At 52.1% G+C, this 7,500-nt stretch overlaps 1 pseudogene; it reads right to left on the reverse strand.

The window, feature by feature from the left end:
* Positions 1 to 3,457: 3,457 nt before the first annotated feature.
* Positions 3,458 to 3,575, reverse strand: LOC148002017 (5S ribosomal RNA; annotated as a pseudogene).
* Positions 3,576 to 7,500: the final 3,925 nt, after the last annotated feature.

Consider the following 7,500-nt stretch of genomic DNA (forward strand, 5'->3'; position numbering starts at 1 on the left):
TCAAGTACTCTACTGTTACAGGAAGCAACTACAGAGAGCTCTCACTCGCTCAAAGGAGTCAGTGCCTTTTGACGCAGAACGAAAACCAAAAATCTCCCAACTACTGCCAATGCTTTCAAAACTAGCATATCAGACTTGATTTTCATCAGGATGCTCTTTGATCCACACTAGTAATTCAAAACCCAAGATCCAGATCATTCATATATATATATATATGTATATTTTATATACATATATATATAATATTGTGTATTTATATATGCAAACAATTATTGTACTTCATTTCGGTACAAGAATGCCAAATCAGCCACTCCTCATAGAAGGCGATGACAATCTGAGGCCACTTCATATTCGCCTCCTTTGCTTGTCAGCAGCATCTCTCTTCTTCGATTTGCTCTCATCGGATTCACTATCAGATAAACATTTCCTTTTTGGACAATCGTTTTCTTTACCAGCTTTTCGAGAATGAAGAAGTGCTTCAATTAATTCTGGACAATCTAAATTTTCTCCTGGTACCCAAGTATTATCGGCATCTGTAAACCCCTTCCACTTCACGAAATAGTTCACTACACAATGGTTCAGTACTTTTTCTACCACAAATTCTTCAGGCTCAGCATCTTCAACTCTTTTACTCTTTCCATTCTGTTTTTTTTTTTTCCCAATTTTTGCAATGTAGTTTTATTGGAGGCCATTTTTAAAATTTAATCGGAGACTTGAAGCACGCTCAGATGCTCAGGGCCGCGGATTCTGCAGAGTCTCCCGCCTATGTGCTTCAGCTCAGGCACATCCTAGAGGAGGGGTTCCTCTGACATTTTTAAAGTCTATTTTTAGGGTTGGGGATTTAACTCAGTCGTAGGGCACATGCCTAGCAAGCACAAGGCCCTGGGTTCGATCCTTAGCTCTGGGGAAGGAAAAAAAAAGGCAAAATAAAAGTTGTAAAGTCGGGCTGGAAGGATGGCTTAGTGGTTAAGAGCACTGACTGCTCTTCCAGAGGTTCTGAGTTCAAATCCCAGCAACGACATGGTGTCTCACAGCCATCTGTAGTGAGATCTGATGCCCTCTTCTGGTGTGTCTGAAGACAGCTACAGTGTACTTATATATAAGAAATACATCTTTTTTAAAAAAGTTGTAAAGTCTATTTCTGTTTGTTGGTGTGGTTTGGTTTGGTTTGGGATGGGTTTTTTAAGGTTGCTTTGTTGTTTTGGTTTCTGTTGGTTTGTTACGCACATGGTCTCACTGTGTATCCCTGCTGTCCTGAAATCTCCTGAGCTCCTGAGCTCCTGAGCTCCTGAGCTCCTGAGCTCCTGAGCTCCTGAGCTCCTGAGCTCCTGAGCTCCTGAGCTCCTGAGCTCCTGAGCTCCTGAGCTCCTGAGCTCCTGAGCTCCTGAGCTCCTGAGCTCCTGAGCTCCTGAGCTCCTGAGCTCCTGAGCTCCTGAGCTCCTGAGCTCCTGAGCTCCTGAGCTCCTGAGCTCCTGAGCTCCTGAGCTCCTGAGCTCCTGAGCTCCTGAGCTCCTGAGCTCCTGAGCTCCTGAGCTCCTGAGCTCCTGAGCTCCTGAGCTCCTGAGCTCCTGAGCTCCTGAGCTCCTGAGCTCCTGAGCTCCTGAGCTCCTGAGCTCCTGAGCTCCTGAGCTCCTGAGCTCCTGAGCTCCTGAGCTCCTGAGCTCCTGAGCTCCTGAGCTCCTGAGCTCCTGAGCTCCTGAGCTCCTGAGCTCCTGAGCTCCTGAGCTCCTGAGCTCCTGAGCTCCTGAGCTCCTGAGCTCCTGAGCTCCTGAGCTCCTGAGCTCCTGAGCTCCTGAGCTCCTGAGCTCCTGAGCTCCTGAGCTCCTGAGCTCCTGAGCTCCTGAGCTCCTGAGCTCCTGAGCTCCTGAGCTCCTGAGCTCCTGAGCTCCTGAGCTCCTGAGCTCCTGAGCTCCTGAGCTCCTGAGCTCCTGAGCTCCTGAGCTCCTGAGCTCCTGAGCTCCTGAGCTCCTGAGCTCCTGAGCTCCTGAGCTCCTGAGCTCCTGAGCTCCTGAGCTCCTGAGCTCCTGAGCTCCTGAGCTCCTGAGCTCCTGAGCTCCTGAGCTCCTGAGCTCCTGAGCTCCTGAGCTCCTGAGCTCCTGAGCTCCTGAGCTCCTGAGCTCCTGAGCTCCTGAGCTCCTGAGCTCCTGAGCTCCTGAGCTCCTGAGCTCCTGAGCTCCTGAGCTCCTGAGCTCCTGAGCTCCTGAGCTCCTGAGCTCCTGAGCTCCTGAGCTCCTGAGCTCCTGAGCTCCTGAGCTCCTGAGCTCCTGAGCTCCTGAGCTCCTGAGCTCCTGAGCTCCTGAGCTCCTGAGCTCCTGAGCTCCTGAGCTCCTGAGCTCCTGAGCTCCTGAGCTCCTGAGCTCCTGAGCTCCTGAGCTCCTGAGCTCCTGAGCTCCTGAGCTCCTGAGCTCCTGAGCTCCTGAGCTCCTGAGCTCCTGAGCTCCTGAGCTCCTGAGCTCCTGAGCTCCTGAGCTCCTGAGCTCCTGAGCTCCTGAGCTCCTGAGCTCCTGAGCTCCTGAGCTCCTGAGCTCCTGAGCTCCTGAGCTCCTGAGCTCCTGAGCTCCTGAGCTCCTGAGCTCCTGAGCTCCTGAGCTCCTGAGCTCCTGAGCTCCTGAGCTCCTGAGCTCCTGAGCTCCTGAGCTCCTGAGCTCCTGAGCTCCTGAGCTCCTGAGCTCCTGAGCTCCTGAGCTCCTGAGCTCCTGAGCTCCTGAGCTCCTGAGCTCCTGAGCTCCTGAGCTCCTGAGCTCCTGAGCTCCTGAGCTCCTGAGCTCCTGAGCTCCTGAGCTCCTGAGCTCCTGAGCTCCTGAGCTCCTGAGCTCCTGAGCTCCTGAGCTCCTGAGCTCCTGAGCTCCTGAGCTCCTGAGCTCCTGAGCTCCTGAGCTCCTGAGCTCCTGAGCTCCTGAGCTCCTGAGCTCCTGAGCTCCTGAGCTCCTGAGCTCCTGAGCTCCTGAGCTCCTGAGCTCCTGAGCTCCTGAGCTCCTGAGCTCCTGAGCTCCTGAGCTCCTGAGCTCCTGAGCTCCTGAGCTCCTGAGCTCCTGAGCTCCTGAGCTCCTGAGCTCCTGAGCTCCTGAGCTCCTGAGCTCCTGAGCTCCTGAGCTCCTGAGCTCCTGAGCTCCTGAGCTCCTGAGCTCCTGAGCTCCTGAGCTCCTGAGCTCCTGAGCTCCTGAGCTCCTGAGCTCCTGAGCTCCTGAGCTCCTGAGCTCCTGAGCTCCTGAGCTCCTGAGCTCCTGAGCTCCTGAGCTCCTGAGCTCCTGAGCTCCTGAGCTCCTGAGCTCCTGAGCTCCTGAGCTCCTGAGCTCCTGAGCTCCTGAGCTCCTGAGCTCCTGAGCTCCTGAGCTCCTGAGCTCCTGAGCTCCTGAGCTCCTGAGCTCCTGAGCTCCTGAGCTCCTGAGCTCCTGAGCTCCTGATTTTGATTGCCTGGCAAGAGCTCTACCACTGAGTTAAATCCCCAACCCCCAAAAGCCTACAGCACCCGGTATCCCAGGTGGTCTCCCATCCACGTACTAAGCATGCCCGACCCTGCTTAGCTTCCGAGATCAGACGAGATCGGGCACGTTCCGGGTGGTATGGCTGTAGGCTCTTCTGACATTTTTTTAAGGAATATAAAACTATTCATGACACAGCCAGAATACGGCAGATACATAGGTGAATGCGAGCAACAAACCAGTGAACTGAGCGCAGGACCCCAGTTGAAGAAATCAGAGAAAGGACTAAAAGAGCTTGAAGGGACTTGAGACCCCATATGAACAACAACACCAACCAACCAGAGCTTCCAGGGACTAAACCACAGCAGGACTTAATGGCCAACATCAGCTCTAACCATGATTCTACTTCCACATCAAACAGATTCCATGAATCATAACCTTTTAGTACAGATTTTAACTTCCTACAAAGGAATGTTTCAACCAGAGGAACCTTTACACAGAACAGCTGACACGGACCTGCCTCTGTAGATCAGCTGGCCTCTTAAATCACAGCTCCACCTGCCTCTAGAGTTCTGGCATTAAAGGTGCACACCACCACACTAGGCCAACTCTTGTTGTTAAATCAAGCTACTACTTCGTTTAATTCCGTTTTCTGAAGGTGGAGTTGGTATAAAAATAAACTACTGTATTTATTTGATAATACATCAATTCTGATGGGCTTGCTTTTAAACTATCCAATACATTACAGACTCTGCTTAATCCGAAAGGTTATGGTATCAGGAAAATGGTCAGGCTGATGGCCTCTCATCAACCTGTGTTTTCACGTTCAGCTCTTTTGAGTATTAAAAGCAAGCTAAAACAGACAGGTTATGTAAGTGTTTTATGCATACACTGCATACAAACAAACGCGCGCGCGCACACACACACACACACACACACACACACACACACACACACACACAAACCAGAATGGTCCTTCTGTGTCCCAGTTAAAAATAAGTTCTGACTTGAGTCATGACTGTAAAATCTCCCCAGTGTTTAAGAAAAGCTGTTCTTCAAGCCGAGGAAATACAACATGGTGTCAAGTACTCTACTGTTACAGGAAGCAACTACAGAGAGCTCTCACTCGCTCAAAGGAGTCAGTGCCTTTTGACGCAGAACGAAAACCAAAAATCTCCCAACTACTGCCAATGCTTTCAAAACTAGCATATCAGACTTGATTTTCATCAGGATGCTCTTTGATCCACACTAGTAATTCAAAACCCAAGATCCAGATCATTCATATATATATATATATGTATATTTTATATACATATATATATAATATTGTGTATTTATATATGCAAACAATTATTGTACTTCATTTCGGTACAAGAATGCCAAATCAGCCACTCCTCATAGAAGGCGATGACAATCTGAGGCCACTTCATATTCGCCTCCTTTGCTTGTCAGCAGCATCTCTCTTCTTCGATTTGCTCTCATCGGATTCACTATCAGATAAACATTTCCTTTTTGGACAATCGTTTTCTTTACCAGCTTTTCGAGAATGAAGAAGTGCTTCAATTAATTCTGGACAATCTAAATTTTCTCCTGGTACCCAAGTATTATCGGCATCTGTAAACCCCTTCCACTTCACGAAATAGTTCACTACACAATGGTTCAGTACTTTTTCTACCACAAATTCTTCAGGCTCAGCATCTTCAACTCTTTTACTCTTTCCATTCTGTTTTTTTTTTTTCCCAATTTTTGCAATGTAGTTTTATTGGAGGCCATTTTTAAAATTTAATCGGAGACTTGAAGCACGCTCAGATGCTCAGGGCCGCGGATTCTGCAGAGTCTCCCGCCTATGTGCTTCAGCTCAGGCACATCCTAGAGGAGGGGTTCCTCTGACATTTTTAAAGTCTATTTTTAGGGTTGGGGATTTAACTCAGTCGTAGGGCACATGCCTAGCAAGCACAAGGCCCTGGGTTCGATCCTTAGCTCTGGGGAAGGAAAAAAAAAGGCAAAATAAAAGTTGTAAAGTCGGGCTGGAAGGATGGCTTAGTGGTTAAGAGCACTGACTGCTCTTCCAGAGGTTCTGAGTTCAAATCCCAGCAACGACATGGTGTCTCACAGCCATCTGTAGTGAGATCTGATGCCCTCTTCTGGTGTGTCTGAAGACAGCTACAGTGTACTTATATATAAGAAATACATCTTTTTTAAAAAAGTTGTAAAGTCTATTTCTGTTTGTTGGTGTGGTTTGGTTTGGTTTGGGATGGGTTTTTTAAGGTTGCTTTGTTGTTTTGGTTTCTGTTGGTTTGTTACGCACATGGTCTCACTGTGTATCCCTGCTGTCCTGAAATCTCCTGAGCTCCTGAGCTCCTGAGCTCCTGAGCTCCTGAGCTCCTGAGCTCCTGAGCTCCTGAGCTCCTGAGCTCCTGAGCTCCTGAGCTCCTGAGCTCCTGAGCTCCTGAGCTCCTGAGCTCCTGAGCTCCTGAGCTCCTGAGCTCCTGAGCTCCTGAGCTCCTGAGCTCCTGAGCTCCTGAGCTCCTGAGCTCCTGAGCTCCTGAGCTCCTGAGCTCCTGAGCTCCTGAGCTCCTGAGCTCCTGAGCTCCTGAGCTCCTGAGCTCCTGAGCTCCTGAGCTCCTGAGCTCCTGAGCTCCTGAGCTCCTGAGCTCCTGAGCTCCTGAGCTCCTGAGCTCCTGAGCTCCTGAGCTCCTGAGCTCCTGAGCTCCTGAGCTCCTGAGCTCCTGAGCTCCTGAGCTCCTGAGCTCCTGAGCTCCTGAGCTCCTGAGCTCCTGAGCTCCTGAGCTCCTGAGCTCCTGAGCTCCTGAGCTCCTGAGCTCCTGAGCTCCTGAGCTCCTGAGCTCCTGAGCTCCTGAGCTCCTGAGCTCCTGAGCTCCTGAGCTCCTGAGCTCCTGAGCTCCTGAGCTCCTGAGCTCCTGAGCTCCTGAGCTCCTGAGCTCCTGAGCTCCTGAGCTCCTGAGCTCCTGAGCTCCTGAGCTCCTGAGCTCCTGAGCTCCTGAGCTCCTGAGCTCCTGAGCTCCTGAGCTCCTGAGCTCCTGAGCTCCTGAGCTCCTGAGCTCCTGAGCTCCTGAGCTCCTGAGCTCCTGAGCTCCTGAGCTCCTGAGCTCCTGAGCTCCTGAGCTCCTGAGCTCCTGAGCTCCTGAGCTCCTGAGCTCCTGAGCTCCTGAGCTCCTGAGCTCCTGAGCTCCTGAGCTCCTGAGCTCCTGAGCTCCTGAGCTCCTGAGCTCCTGAGCTCCTGAGCTCCTGAGCTCCTGAGCTCCTGAGCTCCTGAGCTCCTGAGCTCCTGAGCTCCTGAGCTCCTGAGCTCCTGAGCTCCTGAGCTCCTGAGCTCCTGAGCTCCTGAGCTCCTGAGCTCCTGAGCTCCTGAGCTCCTGAGCTCCTGAGCTCCTGAGCTCCTGAGCTCCTGAGCTCCTGAGCTCCTGAGCTCCTGAGCTCCTGAGCTCCTGAGCTCCTGAGCTCCTGAGCTCCTGAGCTCCTGAGCTCCTGAGCTCCTGAGCTCCTGAGCTCCTGAGCTCCTGAGCTCCTGAGCTCCTGAGCTCCTGAGCTCCTGAGCTCCTGAGCTCCTGAGCTCCTGAGCTCCTGAGCTCCTGAGCTCCTGAGCTCCTGAGCTCCTGAGCTCCTGAGCTCCTGAGCTCCTGAGCTCCTGAGCTCCTGAGCTCCTGAGCTCCTGAGCTCCTGAGCTCCTGAGCTCCTGAGCTCCTGAGCTCCTGAGCTCCTGAGCTCCTGAGCTCCTGAGCTCCTGAGCTCCTGAGCTCCTGAGCTCCTGAGCTCCTGAGCTCCTGAGCTCCTGAGCTCCTGAGCTCCTGAGCTCCTGAGCTCCTGAGCTCCTGAGCTCCTGAGCTCCTGAGCTCCTGAGCTCCTGAGCTCCTGAGCTCCTGAGCTCCTGAGCTCCTGAGCTCCTGAGCTCCTGAGCTCCTGAGCTCCTGAGCTCCTGAGCTCCTGAGCTCCTGAGCTCCTGAGCTCCTGAGCTCCTGAGCTCCTGAGCTCCTGAGCTCCTGAGCTCCTGAGCTCCTGAGCTCCTGAGCTCCTGAGCTCCTGAGCTCCTGAGCTCCTGAGCTCCTGAGCTCCTGAG

The sequence above is a fragment of the Rattus norvegicus genome, chromosome 12, assembly GCF_021556685.1.
Source record: "Rattus norvegicus strain SHRSP/BbbUtx chromosome 12, alternate assembly SHRSP_T2T, whole genome shotgun sequence".
NCBI lineage: Eukaryota > Metazoa > Chordata > Mammalia > Rodentia > Muridae > Rattus > Rattus norvegicus.